Raw genomic sequence first — 17,303 nt, 5'->3', positions numbered from 1 at the left:
GTTCACAACTTACACAGCTTTACTTATTTAGACGAAACCACAGGTAAAAGCTTGTTCTATATATTTTTAATTTTTAATAACAATAGTATAGAAATATTTCGCTTCGATCCATTGAGACCAGAACGATTTACAATTTGGTAATTGGTTTAATTGGTTACGTTAACCTTTCGGGGTTTAGCCTTGGATCTTTTATGTAATTAAATAATTTTATAAACTTTTAGTTTTTGCAATGTACTAATGTTGTTCTTGACTCGATTTTAGAAATCAATTACAATGCTTTGCTTAATCTAGAAATAATAATATTTTTATAGATTTTTCACGGTGGTAATTGTCTATGATAGCATTATATATATCTCTCTCTCTAATTCTAATTAAATGTTGGAGCACGCATTGTGGGCAAACCAGGTGAAATGATCGTCTGGGTAAGGTTGTCGGAAGCTGATGGTGAAAAGCTACTTAATGGATATTTTTCTTTTCATATTTGCTCTGGGTTTAAGTTATTATATAAATAAATAAATAAAAAGCTATAATATATATTTTTATTTTTTAGCTACACTACGGATAGAGCCTAGAGTCCAAGACACTTAGTTCTAAACCTTCGGCCGGCCTTATTGTTATGTTATTAAATAAATATGTATACATCAAGAGACCCTCGTTACGACGAGGATTTCAGTGGGGTTAGGACACATCGTGATGGAAAAAAAACGATTATGAGTATTTAAAGTATTCCTCAACTTCGCATAACGCAGCATAACGTAGCTTTGGGGTAGATAGAGGTTTAGGAATATCGCACAAAATGGAATGGAATGCCGAGTTGCTTCTTCTCTGTTGATTACTATTGTGGGAATTAACATGACATCATAGTGTTCTAGCCGTTAAGTACTTCCTATCTTCATAATAATTGGTCATGCGTTTGATTTAACCGTCTCGTTAAGGTTAGGATCGTCACGCATCATTTAAAGTGTTGAGTTGTGTGTAATTTATTTATTATTTTTAACGCCAGCCTGTAACCGCGGCGGTTGTAGATTCAATTCTCAATCGGTAAAATGAATTATTTTCAAAGCAAGATTTTGGTAACACGACGAAGCTTACCCTGCTGTATCCGGGATACAGCGTGAAGTTAAAATAATTCTTTTCCTGTTTTTATATCAATTTAAACAAGATATTTTTAGTGAAATTAAATAAATACTTAATTAATATCATGCTTGTTTACTCTTAAATTGTTAGTGATGATTAAAAACGATTATTTTTATTTTTCTCAGTCGGTTTTTTTGTAATATTTTGTAATCTAGTCACAATTAAAATATTTTGAACCTATAACCTTTAGCAATGCCATTAACACACATACAAATAAAACTATGACTTCATACATACCTTCATACATTTTTTTTATTGTAATAATGATTAACTCAATAGTTTAGCAGTTCAGGAAATCGGATGCCTCTATACGTGATAAGTAACTCACGATTCTTCTTACTAGTAAATAATTTGTTCATCAAAACATAATTTTCATCATTTTTTGCTCAGCTTTTTATCCAAACCGCTTACGGTAGTGAGATTTTTTTGTATCATTTTAGTCAAATTATAATAATGAAAAGAACAATTTTATATCGAGGGCCTTGAAGATTAATTACTTATTTATTACTTTTTTTGTGTTAATTTTTATTTTATTATATTTTCAACAATGGGTTTCTTTTTGAATGAATTAGCTGATTATTTGTGATAAACATTTAATTCATTTTGAGCTATTTTTTAGTTTTTGGATTGTGTCAGGTCAAAGGTTGTGGGTTTCTTACCTGTCTGTACCCAAAAGGAAAAAATATTTTAAACATTTTTTTAACAAGAACAATATGAAAACAACATAAAAAGAAATTGAATTCTAAACAATAACATCGGGATTAAGGAGTGATATAGACACAAGGGATGACATTTGCCAGAGTACGCCGCAATTAAAATAGTGGTAAGATTCTCTTTTCTTCGTTTTTCACTTTTGAGAAACGACAGATGAATTCAATCCACAATCATTCATACATTTGGATTTTTTGGCTGACAATATAAAAACAAATAATTATAAAATTCTTTAAATACTGAAAGACCTGTAGATTTTAAATAGTACTCTAAAAGATTTTCTCACAGATAAATAATTAGAAGTAATCCTATAAATATGTTAACGATTAAAACTTATTGCAACGATGAAGAATATAACCAAAAAAAAAAAATAAACGTGAGAGAATTTGGTAGAAAATGGCAGTTTTTTATGATGTGTTAATTTTTTATCTGTAATTAATATTTTTATTTAATGCACATTGATTGGTGAGGAGTCGTAAAAAAGTAGTTTCGTTTCCTTTAAACGGTGTAGCAGATTTGATCAATATATTTCATTTAAAAAATATATATTTTGGTTAAGAGGTCATTTTAGTTAAGCAAAAAATAATACAAAAATAAATTTCATTCTTAGTGAAAACCGGAAACAATAGTGTGTTATCCTTTCTAATATTATAAAGGAAGTTTGAATATGTTTATTGCCTTATCAAGATGATCAGTATACAATTTTTTGTAAAATATTTTTATAGGTTAATAAAAAAATATATTTATTTCATCTCATCCATCTCTTTCTGTAGAGTGATCAGGGAGAACCCAAAAAAAGAGTGGGGAAATCGTCTGACCGTAAACCATAATGGCCCCCGGGCATGGGCATGGAATTTTTAATATTTTTATTTTCTATCTTAATGAAAATGGAATTTTACATTAGGTTCCCAGTTTCCCTCTAAGTATTCTGTTATGTGCGGTGATACAAGGTGAAGCTAAAAAAATCTCTTTAAAAAAAGATATAAAGCTAGATTTTATATAGAAACAGAAAAAAATATATGACCTAAACTTCCTTCTATAAAATCAGATATGGTCATTCATGTGTTTTTGAACTCAACACATTAATGTATAACGCTTGATGGTACAATTGTATAGTATTGAAAATTCAATTTGGACGCTATTTAGTTAATCGTAGCAAAACTATTATTTCATCGTATTCGTGGTTTAGTTACGCATATTACGTTTATGAGTGCCTAATAACAGGATGTTCTTAACTTTTTAATGGATGGTTGGATTCGGAACTCAACGCCGCGTTTTCTGGCGATGTCACGAATTACTTTCGTTTCTCCAAGACAATAGTATGTTATTTGGTTCTGATAATAAGAAGATCGATCTAACAATGTTTTGTCTTGTTACCAGAGTGGGGAAATAAAAATAATTAATTCACCAAAAGAATATCGAACCTATCACCGTCGTGTTTTATGTCAGACGATGATCTTACATTTTCATATACTCTGGAAAATATTACAAAGGAGAGAAAAATGAAAGTAGTTTTAAGAGAAAAGATAGTTGTCTTCTTTGTGTTCTGCCTTTGTTTAAAACATATGTAGTATGTTCTAGCACTTTCAAATGCACGATTTCTAATTTCTTTCATAGCTAAGACTTCAACGTCATCTATTATTTTTTCGCTCAAGTTCTCAAAAATGTATCTTTAAATTAGAGGGAGAGTTAGAAATATTGTATGAGCGATAGTTGTGTTTTAAAATAAACGCGAAAGTAGAAAACGGAGAGTCATAATTTTTTTTATTTGTCTATATTATAAAAAAATATAATATAAATAAGCAAATAATAATTTATAAAATCGGTTCATAAATTATGAAGAAATCGACAAAAAAACTAACAAAAAATATATAGTTATTGAATATATAACCTTCCCCTTTTTTTAAGTCGGTTAATATATTATTTATACAAATTGACTTTTACAAGCACTTAATCGTAGAATGTACTGAGGTAAAGCTACCACCGCGGAGGACGGTTAAATAAAAAACTAAATTTTGAACTTACAACTTACTTGTCTTTAAGTTATACTTTCTCTACTGAACTACAGCGGTCAATATAACACAAAGTTCAAGGAATTCCACTGAGTAAATAACGAAAAATAAAGAAAAAGTTTCTTATTGGTGTGTTAATTACACAATAAGCTTTAGAATGTGAAGTTTAAATATTTGACTGTGACATAAAATGTTGTTAACTTTTTAAAAAAATCCCTTTTAGGGATCGGCTTGTTTTAAAATCTGTTAAGTTCTCGATAATATGTCCAGTGGGAATCGAACTTGCAACCGTCGCGCTTACAGTGAGGCGCACCACGGTGGTCAAAAAAGATATAATGATGAGATAAAAAATACCTACGAAAATTTCTTCAACAGCTATGTAAAATATAATATATGTAATACATACCTACATACAAATATAAAAACTAAATATCACGATTTCTATATTACAGACATTTTTTTGTTTTAATTTTCAATACTTCAATCGTACATCTGTTAAAATTATAAATGGTTATTTAACTTCGAAATATAATCCATTTATTTGTCTAAGTATTATTTCTAAATGATTTTTTCTTTATTAATAACTGATTCCCAAACCCCAAATAATTAAGATCAACACACTCCATTCTCTGTTTATCGTCCGGTTTCGGGACATAGCTAGTTCAATGGTGAAACTAAACGCCGTGTGCCTCACGGGAGTAAGAAATCAAATATTTTATAATTATATTCTCAAGTGCATATCGCCTTTACACTCAGTCGCTATTCCTCTGTGCCACGATAGCTAAAATATATGATGGTATAAATATTTTTTTCTTTTGCGGGATAGAACGTGAAACCAATATCACTCTGTATTCCGCATTTAGCAAGAGAGACATAGGGAACCTAGTGTGAAGACATTCCCATGGCCAAACAGGTTCAGACTTGGAAACATTGCAAGTTGAGTGGCAGAGCTCAACGCTGCGGAGCCCACCACAACCGCGTTCACTCTCAAATGATGTTCCACTGCGCCATGACGGCCATAGTTATAAATATTTTTGCGTTCAATCAAAATTGCTACAGCATAGAGGTTAATATGAAGCCAAATGAGATCACTCCAGTCAAATCAATCATATTTCGATACATCAATCTCCGAGTAACCTTGTACAGTGTACACCTACAGTTGTATTGTTGTTTTTGTGTTGAACTAAATGGAAACAGGTCAGGAATATTTGATGAGCTTAAAAAAAGGAGTAAAAAACGAATAAGTTTGGAATTTATGAGGGTTCTGTATTATATTCTTATTTTTTTACAGTAAGTAAATTACTTATTGTAACCAGCATAATGATAGTAAATAATGTTGAGTTCAAAATTACAATTTAAATGATGATCAAACCTAATGTTATGTTCCTTTCAAGATGTAAAATATATTTTAAATATTTTCTTTCAACCCACACCCTATCGTATATACAGTGGCACGCTTGTATCTGTGGATATGATAGGCATTATGAGTAATACCATTAGGATAGGGAGAGAGAACATAATGTTATGACACTCCGTTTCTATTTCCCGCAGATTTTTCGAGGCATTGCGTGTTAAGTAGCGGAATTCAACGCCGGGCTTGTGCGTTGGTTCCAGAGTGACGAAATGAAAATATTAATAAATAATAATTAATTCCCTCAAGAGGCGATCGAACCCAAAACCATCGCGTTACAGCCACACTTTGTGCCCTTGCGCCAGAACGGCCTCGCTTACACGCACTTCTGAGTATTGTATCATCATGAAACTTAGCAATTATAATATGTAGATTAGATAACAATAGAATATTATGGTACCATCGACCTGGTCTGATGATGGTATTTGAAGATGACTGATGGAACCTTCGACTTGAATAGTAAACATACAGAGTTAGTTCACTACATTCGTTTTATTATTATTTTTTTTGCTTTTTTAACTATTAAGTATATCTTCTATCAAGAAATTGATAAACCTTAAAGGATTTTGTACCCAAAGGATCGGCCGGTGACTTTTTAAAATTATTTTGTCCTTAAAAATGTGTCGAAATTATTATGTCTACATGAAAAATAGCCATATCTCTTAATATTGCGGTCAAGTGCTAGAAATTAGGACTTTCACGACAAAATTTATCGAGATTACTAAATTTATCAATATTTATTTATTAGGTTATCTATTGACACAATTTCCTAGAACATAGTGTTGCGATAAGGTATCAGCGTGCTGATTGTGATTTTATAATATTGAAGTGATAGTTAAGAAATAAATTATTTAAATTATTGTTTAATAAATTGGACCAGCGTGGTGCAATAGAAAGTTTGTCTATAAAGGCGGTGGTTATGGGTTCGATCCCCATTCAAGGTATAGTTTTACTTTTATGAAAAATAATTCACTTTTTCGAGTAAGAATTGGAAACAAGACCCATCGTGGAATCCATGACCATCGTGTTTAAAAAAAAACAATTAACACGTTGAACTTTGATATGCAATACCTACTCCGACTGACTGACTTTAATGTGGAGATCAGAGTGTCTTAGCTCTAAATTATTTCTGCCTAGCCTACTATATGTATGAGAAACGTGACATTTTATTACTAAAACACTAGGTTCCCAGGTTTCGTCTGCCTAACTACATAAACATAATGCATGAAGCTAAAATAACTACATATTATTTCAAATGCTGTATGGCATTTCCGTATTTAATTTGAACCCTGAGGTCATCGTCGAACAAATATTGCATAGTTATAAAAATCAATGTTCGATCACGGTTGCTAATTGTCTCTTAAAATTATTAAATTATTGCTAATTGATATCTCTAGGGCATTAATAGATGCGTTATTTTAGTATTAAGACGGTCGCAAGTTCGATTCTTATTAGGATAAAATCGTGAAAAAAAAATAACCGAAATCTATATTAATTAACATTTTTTGTTTGATTGTTTGTTTCGCCGACTTTACCTGTAAATACTTTAAATTCATTCAAAATCAAGATACCAGTACTATGTCATACATTAAAAATTATCGTCAAATGATAATAAACTGATTAATTATCAACTAAATACTTTCCAAATATTACATAGATATATTTAAAGTCGTTATAAAATGTTGTTTTATTCTTAAAGACAGTGAAAGTAATGTATTCCCTCAAATGTGCGTTCGATTTCTACTTGGGGCAATAAAAAATAATAATTTTCATTTCACCACTCTGGTTCGGCATCAAGTTTCATTAAGTCTAAACACACGTAATATTCCAACATAGTCGAGGAGGCAGAGGGAACTTGGGAACCTAATGTTAAGACATTCCGTTTCCCACTTATCACCGTATTCTGGAGGCATTGCGTGTTAAGTGGGGAAACTTAATGCCCCGTTTTGTCCAGTATACGAAAAGTAGCGCTGCGCTACGATGGTTTTTAAAGCAAAAGTCAATTTAAAATTTAAAAAATGTAGAAATAATTTAGTGTTCTTTCACTCAACTACTTATTGTTATGTTTTAATAGAAAAATAATTTTCATTTTCAATATCCCATGATACTTATTTAAAATGAAATGTGGTCTTTTATTAAAGCTAGAAAACAGGAAATGAGTTGGGATGTACATACATACATGTACTAAGAAAAATCTATGTTATAATTTTTACTTTATGCTCTATAGGGTTGTCGTTGCTCTATAATTTTTTAGATATTTAAATACGGGATAGAGTGCAGCGCGGAGTGTCTTAACATTAGGTTATCTCCGCCGGCACAGTGGATTCGATTCTCACTTGGAGCCAACACACAATATCTCGACGTCTCTGCATGGGGAATAGAATGTTTTAACACAAAGGTTACACTGCTTACCCTACTATATGCATATAGCGTGAAATTTAAAAATATACATATATTTAACATCATAAGTATTAGACGGCTTTTCATACATAAAATACAACACAAAGAAGGCACCTGCGCTGGAACAATTATACTTAATATTAATTTTAATATTAAAAATTATAATTATATATAACGTCCCTATCAACTATTTTTACTCACTAAAAAATAATAGAATGAAAACAATATAATAACAATTGAGAAAAATAGTGATGTACCGCTAAATATTCCCTTAAAATAATAAATAGGGTTTTTCTTAAAAACATTGACAGCCCTAGACAACTCGTCGTCGTATAAAACAACACGTAACACGATGATGGATGTGACAGACATAAATCATGTCGGGGTTACTCTCGAGCTCGTTGCTGTACCACACACCAGTGTTATTGCAGAGTGGTCTAAGTTAATCATTTAATTTTTTGAGTAAGTTAAGATATATTCAAAGAAAATAAAAAAATAAATAAAGCGCGGTGTTAAGTTCTACCACTCAAGCCTCAATGTCTTGAAAGTTTTGAAGAAAATAGAGAAAGGAATCTGTGTTTCTATCTGCCCTGTTATGCATGTAACAGTTTGAAGCTGAGAATGGAGAATTTTTAATTAAAAATATAAATAAATTAATTATAAAGTAATCAAATTTTAGAATTCTTAATTTTATTGTCTACAATCTTTAGTTTATAGAAATAAATTTAATCTCTTAGATAGAAAGGCTCATTTGTATTTAATGTACAATTTTAGCGGAGAAGAACTTGCTTCACCATAACTTGGTTAGAATATATGGTGTAGTGGTCAAAGCTATTGAAAAATTCTCGCTACTCGCGACTTGAGTCTCGCTACTTTAAATTTGTTTAAGTTTCCTACTAGAAAATGGAGGTAATTGAAAATAATCTAAAGTATTAGTTAGGCCTCTTTGCCTCATTTACTTTTGACAGCTAAGTAATGAGCATTGATGGTAAAATTTCAAGTAAAACAGAAAAACTTAAATGAAGTTTGTTTTAAGTTGAAAAAGCTCCATTACTCATTTCGTGTGAAATTACATTGAATATTAACTTTACGTGTGACACGGCGTTATTAACACAATCATTATGGAAATTGAACCCGCTAACTAAGTCATTAAGGGGTATGACATGAAGCCCTCGTGGCATAACGGCAAAATGTGCCTCCCTCGGAGGAATGAATTATTTTCATTTTCTTGTTCTGGTGTTTAAATAAAATACAACGTTGAGTTCCGCCACTCAATACGAAATGTCTCGATAATTTGGAGGAAAGGAGTGTCTTAACACTATGTTTTCTATGCCTACTGTGTCTGCTATATGTACTTATATAATAATAAAAAAAAAACACTTAAAATTTATTTTCTTTTAGATCAGGTCTTCCTTGCAAGTACGTTAGGTTCAAAGGCTAGAAGACCTTCAAAATTAGATTTTAAGATTTTCTTATATCCATCGATATATAAAAATTAAGCTAATAAAATCAAAAAATATTTTTTAATATATTTCTAAATAATAAGTATACATACGTTATATTGTCGTTGAAAAGAATTTTGCGAGCAATCTGAAACAAATGAATAATATTTTATTAGTTTAAAATAATATTAGAAAAAGAAAATAACGTTAATATGATTATCATATTATCGACACAGGAACAGGCACAGAAAACCTAACTTCTTAATTTTACAGTAAGCGACACGAGCAGCATAGGCGAACGAGGCTAGAAGGAGCGAAACCAGCTTGTATATATTTATAAGAATTTAAATAAATTTTTTTAATGTTTGATTTTAATTTCTCCGCTATGGTAACAAGACAATGCGCGGTGTTAAGCTCCGCTACCCAAACACAGCGACTCCAAAATTGGGCCATGGAGTGTCATAATATTAGATTCTCTCTGCCTTTACTGCTCTATGCGGGATACAGCGTGAGGCTCCTGTTTTATGAATCAATTTTTCAATCATGAATCATTAAAATTAATATATTTTTTAATATAAATCGTGCTTTAGGTACATCTTAGACCTCTATTTCCTGTCAATTTGACGTCATGCACTTACTAGTAGATATATACATACATAGTAAAGGTCGTGAATTTGCGTAAGAGTTAGTCAACCGTATGGTTTCAATTGATCATTCTTCTAAGAAATTCGATATAAAATCCTGTATTTCGTGGATTTTTTTATTGATTTTCGTTCTGTGGGTATTTTTTGTAGGATGTTGATCTTTCTGTTGCAACACTTTAATGTTACTGAGACAGTTATTGCGCAGCGGCAGAGGCGCCTATAAAAGCGTCAGTTGTGGGCTCGATTCTCACTGGAGGGAATGGGAATTAATTTGTTTTTTTCGCTCTGTTAACATACAATGCCACGAAAATTTTAAAGTATATTACGGAAGGTGAGTAACGAAGTCTTTTAACATTAAGTTCCCTTTGCCTTCCTTGTTACACGCGGGATACAACCCGAAGATGACGAAAAAATAATATTTAATTTGTTTCGTTTCTTTGTGGAGTTAACGGAGAAAACTTAGTGTTGAGTCACTTGGTCACAAATTTCTGTACATTTAGAGATTTTGGTACCCAATATCCCACTCGAAGTAATTTTTTTTTTTTTTATGTAATCAAGGTAATCAAATCAACATTGACATATGGAACAATCGTTCCATATGTCAATTATTATTAAACCAGATTCAGAGTTTATGAGGGGAAGTACATAAATAATATATACACGAATAAAATTTGTTATAATTTTTGTTACACTATTTTCCATACAAATTTCGTCACCCATTAAGATGTTAATATTGAAAAGGTCATAATGAGTCACTCATTTTTAATATTTTAGGTATACTAAAATTCCTTAGCACATTTGTGTTCTTTTAAAGAAAATAAAACACACTTCTCATACAGAAATGTTACGGAATACCAATTGATACCTTTCTAAGAAAAGTTCTTACTAAAGCTTATAAAAGAGTGGTATTAACTTTGTAAAGTTTTACAATTTATATATTTTTTAAGCTTTTTCGTAGTAAAATTCACGAAATATATTAAAACAATTATAAATTCAAAATAAACTACAAAAGGGAAATTAATTAAGAATTTTGCCATACTAATTAATTTAAAGATGACATTAGGAAATTTATTTCGCCATAACGACCTGTTTGTTTAATTATTAGTCTTTCTAACTTATTCTGAAGGTCGGGGATTCGATATTTACCGAAGAAGACAAATATTTATATGGAAATCGGTACAAATAAGCGTAATTGAGTGATCTACAAATTTATCAAACATCTATATCAAATGACACTTTAAAGAAATGTAAATATTTTTTCTGTTATTCGACCTGGGAAAAAATTGCTTTTTAGAAAAAAAATTAACATTAGAAGCGAGATTTGAACTCGTTTCTCTTGGAAACCGTACAAACGCCCCGACTTGTTCTTCTCTGTCTATTTAAGGAAATTTAATAAAATCTACGGATTTTTTTTTTTTTTTAATTCTAAAAAAAGTATTTTAATAGACATTTTACGATAATATCAAATGTTACAAAGATAACACCAAACCTTGGACTAAATTGGCGAATGTGTGATTTCACCGGTCAATGTCATTGTAGATTATCTTTAGATATTGAATATGCATAAGAACTTCCATTTACTTAACTTTCTGAGATATCGATGGCAAAAAGTATGAATAAGACCCCAAGTTCTCCTAAACCCGTCGGAATCACACCTGTAATATAACTTTAAAAGGCTAAAAAGAAAATATTTTAAATTCTATTTCATTCTAAGAAAACATTAAGAGATTTGCGTAAAATAATGACTCAAAGAAATCAAAGAGGAATGCCTCCTTTTATGAACTGTTATGCTAAAAACAAATAAATATATAAAAACAGGTTCACGCTTTTTCCCGCATATGCAGAGTAGGCAAATGATACATATGTTAAAACACTTCATTCTCCACTTTCCACCGAAACACGTGCTAAGTGGTGGTACTTAACACCGCGCTTTATCTTCGTCGTGTTGAGTGGTGGTTCTTAGCACTGCGCTTATCTCCTTACCATAACGATTAAATGAACATAATTTATTCTTCCCATTGAAAATCGAACCCATAACCTTAACATTTACATCTACGACGGCTTAAAAAAAATTTGAATTACAAATATTCTTTAAAATAAATATTCCTTTGATACTACATATTTACACCACCACTAGTATCAAACTTATCGAAAAAATATACAGCATTCGATAACGGTGTAAAGTGCAGTAAGTTCTGAGATATCAATGTCCAGTTCCACTTCTTATATTGGAATTTCTAGTTTTTTCTCAGTTAAGGAAAACTCATGTCTTTTTATTTGTTTGTGCCCCGATTAGACGAAAATGGGCGTTAAAATGGAGAGCAGAGTAATACGTCACAAAGGAAAGATTTTTTTTCAACTTCGTGCTGTAACCCGTATATAGGAGGGTAGGCAGAAGAAACCTGGGACCTAGTGTTAAGACACTCCGTTACAATTAAGAAACTTCTGTTCTCTACTTTCCACTGAATTCTGAAAGGATTGCGTGTTGAGTTACTAGACCAAGGACATTAAATATTTTCTTTCCTCGAGTGGGGAAAGATTTCTTTATGGATATTTATTGAGATAGAAGGAGTCTACTGTTCAAACACTTCGTTTTCCACTTATCACCTGACTTCAGGATACTATGTGCGTTGTGGCGGAATTCAACGCCGCTTTTAGTTTTATCAAGGTTGGTCGGTATGTAAATAGTAATTTCTTCTAGTGAGGATCGAAGTACAATCAGAAAAAGAAGAAAATAAGAAAGAGAAGCTCCTTCCAATCCAGATCCATTACTCCGTTACATAATATAATGTATGAATGTAGAATATCAAAGATATTGAGATTAATGTAACAAATGTTCTTACGAGACCTTTGTGTTATATCACATTGTTTCGCAAACTTGGCCGATTAGACCATCGTAGACCTTCTAGTACGCTATGGGCATAATAATTTTCTAAACCTATATCCATTTCATATTTTTTATATAGTAATTTTTGTTTGTTTCACGCTGTATCCCGCATAAGGCAGGGTAAGCAGAGGGGGGTTAGTGTCAAGATATTCCGTTCCAAATCTTTAATTTTTGAGACATTCAGTGTTGAGTGTTGGAACTCAACGCCGTGCATATAGAAGTTTAGGCAGAGGAGACTTAATATTAAAACATTCCGTTGCTTACCTTCATTTTTGAGACATTCCGTGTTGAGTGGTAAAACTCAACGCCGCACTTTATCTTTTACCAGAGCGAGGAAATAAAAATGTCAAGGCTTTATAACTTAAGTATTCACAACATCAAACAAACAATGAAATTCGCTATTGACCTCAAATTAAAATCACCTAAAACTAGATCAATATATGCATAATTGATAAAAACATATATGCTAAAATATAACTTATTGCGCAGTAGAAATAATACGGTAATACTGTTTATTTAAAATTAGGTTCATTTCCATAATTTAAAAGCATCTTTACGCTTTTTCCCACATATAATTGTATGTATTCAGAGCGTATTCTAGAAATGAAATACCCGTTCTAGATTTTTCACGCGATTTTTCAAGTTTGTGTATGCTATGTGGGTTTCATTTTATTTTCTCCGCTCTAGGAGATACACAGCGGCGTTGAGATCCGCCACTCAACACTACAAAAATCACACACAACACTACAAAAACACACTCAAAAATATTTAACTATAATATATAATCTAACATACATATTTATGACTAATCTATTCAATTCTAATATCCTCTTTTCCCTCCAAAGCCACAATAATGATTGACAGCAGAATATCATGATCACTGTAGGTAGTAACTATTGAAATTAAATTTAAAAAAAACAGTTTTTCTACTCCACTACAGTTCCACGTTTTTCGCCGCATAGCCGCATTATCATAAAGAAGCTGGTGTTAAGACACTCCATTACTCTCTTTCCGTCCAAATTCGAGACACTGCTTTGGCATAACTCAACGCCGTCCATTGTTTATCTTTGGCAAAAGTTATTTCAATTCCCCAAAGTCTAATATAAGGTCAATTTAGAGCCAATAATATATTTTTTTAGTTACATAAGGACTGCTACTACATAGAAGACACATAGAAGAAAGCTTAAGACATTAAAAGGTGAAACCCAACGTACTTTATATTAACAAACTAAAACGAAAATAATTCCTTCCCCCTATTAGAAATCGAACCTATACCCATCACATTTTAATATAAAACCCATATATATTAAGAAAAAAATTAATTCAAATAGAATACGAAGGGAAGTAACACAGTTCATCGACACATAATAACATACTATTTATAAATGAAACGATTAAAGTTAATTAACGCGATCAATTCGCATTGCTTAGATAGTTGACGATCGTGTGACTTATACGGACGGCTTGTGATTGCTGAATTGTATTAATAACTCGAGTGTGGCGACGGCAGTGAGTTCGATTCTCTGTCAGGAATATTTTTTTTTTAATTTTCCGCTCCGGTTATAAGGCAAAACGCGGCGTTGAGTTCCGAAACTTCACATGCAATTTGTCGAAAACTGGAAAGTGTAATGGAGTATCTTAACACTAGGTTCTCCCTGACTATTTTGCAGGCATTTTAGATAAAAAAAATAATAAAAAAGTAGATTCGTAGTGTAGGAAGCTCAATGAAAATACGACTGTTTTTCGAGGTTCCTTCAACGGAAACCACGGTATTTTCCTTCCTTTCCTACTCATAGTTGCGGGCCACCACCAGTTAAAAAGTGTTAGAGTTATATACAGTGAAAAAGCTGAACGGTGGTTCCAGTACAACCTTTTCTAGATAATACAAAAATATCATGATAAAGTAAATTGGCACCACTTGTTATTTTCGGCTTTAATACTCGTATATATTTTTTATCTTTTAAATTGTAAAGATTTTCCCCGTTTTTATTATTTTTTTATTCTAAAATTACTGTGCTAAGTAGGAATTAACATAATTAATGTTAATTAAGATTTGGAAATACGTATAAACTAAAAATTAAAGACTCGTTCATGGCATAATTATATCAAGCTGAATTCTAGGGTTAAGTATACAAATCCATTTAAATTCAAAATATGCTGTTTTTAATCGCCGTATTTCAAACATTACTAATAATTTGATTTATTAAATCAAAGCTTTAGCTTTTGTGTTCTTTGTTTTCAGCTTCACGAGTTGGAATCGAATCCACTGGCATCGAGTCTACAGTCGGAAACGGCGTTACTGTGACACGAGTGCACCTAAACGTTTTTAATATTAGAAAACGGTATGACAAATTTTCAATATAATATGTTTGTATATCCCACAGAATGTAGAGACTATTTTAAAATAATAAAAAAAACAAAGAAATAAGTAAATTAAATTTGCTCTAAGCTTCTTTAGACATGTATGCAACATTTGACATTGATAGTGTGATCGTAGGAGAAACTAGATTTAACTGTACTTTTTATATTAAGCTGTTTTTATATTGTACTCGGCAGTCTACATAACTTTATATGCATAGTGATAAAAATTTTAAATATGTTGAAGCCGTCGTAGCGCAGTGGCGTGCTGCCTGACTAAACACGACGGGTGTGGGTACGATTTCCCATTTAAAAATTTCACTCTGCTGATAAGACAAAGCGTCGCTCAACATGCAATGCCTTTAAATTTGGGTGGAAGCTAAAAAAACACGTGAAGCTAAAAAAAATAAAAAAATAATAATTAAAGAATTAATTGCTTTAAATTAAATGAAAATATTGCAACAAAACGTTATGTAGTCAATGATTTAGTAAAATTGACCAAACAAATTCTTCATTATTTGGTTAAATAACTAATACAATGATATACAATGTTAACTTCTACTTATCGTTTATTATAAATTCAGTTTGCACATCCATAAATATTTATATATATAAGGAAAAAAGGAAATTAAATCATGTATATCAATCAGTTCCTTTAACCAATTTAAAGTAAAGAGTATAATAAAAGTACACAAAACCTTGAAGTAAGCTAACATGTATGCACTTTTAACTATAGAGACTTTCACATGTTTTTGTTTGAAACTAATGTTAATTATTATCAAATTATTAAAAAAATATAATTTTAATTTATTTAGATATTATAAAGAATAAAAAAATATATATTTCAATTTTTTTGAATGCACTACAAACACTTGCAAGGCATAATAAAGTGCCAAGGTGAAAAAAGACCACTTTTAAGCCCAGGAGACTGGCTGTAACGAGATAGGATTGAGAAAAAACTTGTCGCATCTATTTTAAAATGAAACGAAACGGTTTTATTCTTTTTTTTTTTCAATAAAAAAATATATTAACGTTGATTTTATATGCACAAGAATCCCCTTCAAAAATATAATAATCAAATGTACAATAATAATAATATTATTATATAAACATTATAAGCTTACCGTCAAATGAACACAATATAAACACTTTCACACAAACACAAAACAAACACAAAAGTGGCAAGTTCTTTACTTTATGCAAGCAAGCGTGTAGACGCGTCTCTCCGCGATTGCGGCCGCGTTGTATCTGCACGAACATAGCCAGATTGACCTTCGGTTGTGTTAACAGTGTGAAGTTGGCTATACCGGTTTCAAAGTTATGTCGCCTATCTCTTTCTATAGCTTAGTTGTTAAAATACTATACATTTTACTAATATTTATGTAGAAAAAAATAATATGGTTTTAAGAATGTATTATATATTTGGTTGCAATGAGATTTCAATCCACGCCTCTTGAAAGCCTTATTTTTTTTTGCTTCACCCCATATACTGTATGGGCAGGGTAGGCACAAGGAACTTGGCAACTTAGTATTAAGCACTCCGTTCTCTTCAAGAGAACGTTCGTTGGCCACTCTCCGCCGAATTCTGGAGGCATTACGTGTTATGAATAAAAAAGTTACCATTTTAAAGAATGTTGTTCAACAAAATTGCTATAAAAAACTGTTTTATTGAATTGACTGGTACTTTACTTTTTTAATATACTTAGGTAGAAAGCATGATAGGCAGAGGGAAACTAGTGTTTCGACACTCTGTTTATCTTCTGTACAATTTTTTATGAACGAAACCAACTCAAATTAGTAGTTAGTTATTAATTAGTTAATGAAACACGACCTTATATAACCTTTTATTTTACCACATAAAATATACAATTTACATAACTAATATTACCTTAACATATGTGTAATTAACATAATGTCCAAAACAAATAAAATATGAAAATTCCTTATATTTAATTATATGTTCTTTGACTTCTGTACTACCTTGTGTATATAGTGTTTATATGTAATTATATAATCACAAAAATCAATTATAAAATATGTAAAATCGACTCTACAAATACATTAAATTATTAGTGGATAATGCTTATACTTAATCTTATTTATTTAAGAATTAAATAACATCACATAATTCTTCAACCAGTTATATTAAGAAAGTCACGTGGATCTGAGAGAGAACTCTCCTATCTCTACTAAATGTATGTATTTAGAGGAAATCTTTGCATTCAGAATAACATATACTTGTATGGAAATTGGGGAACGGCTTAACATTAGATTTTCTCTGTCTACACTGCTCCACGCGGG

At 31.1% G+C, this 17,303-nt stretch overlaps 1 protein-coding gene across 2 annotated transcripts in view; it reads right to left on the bottom strand.

Moving 5' to 3' along the window:
- The window catches only part of sano (CABIT domain-containing protein serrano), a 72,792-nt gene extending 56,525 nt beyond the window's left edge, over positions 1–16,267 (bottom strand). For both annotated transcript variants that reach the window (XM_085190941.1, XM_085190942.1), the window contains exons 1-2: positions 16,127–16,267; positions 9,227–9,261 (exon numbers count right to left, since the gene is read on the bottom strand). The gene's annotated coding sequence lies outside the window, so the exon portion shown is untranslated. The remainder of the gene's footprint in view (positions 1–9,226; positions 9,262–16,126) is intronic.
- Positions 16,268–17,303: the final 1,036 nt, after the last annotated feature.

Source organism: Heliconius melpomene, chromosome 10, assembly GCF_056956725.1.
Source record: "Heliconius melpomene rosina isolate 202511_hmr_F chromosome 10, ASM5695672v1, whole genome shotgun sequence".
NCBI lineage: Eukaryota > Metazoa > Arthropoda > Insecta > Lepidoptera > Nymphalidae > Heliconius > Heliconius melpomene.
Note: the sequence above shows the minus strand (reverse complement) of the source record. Positions and strands in the feature narration are given on the sequence as shown.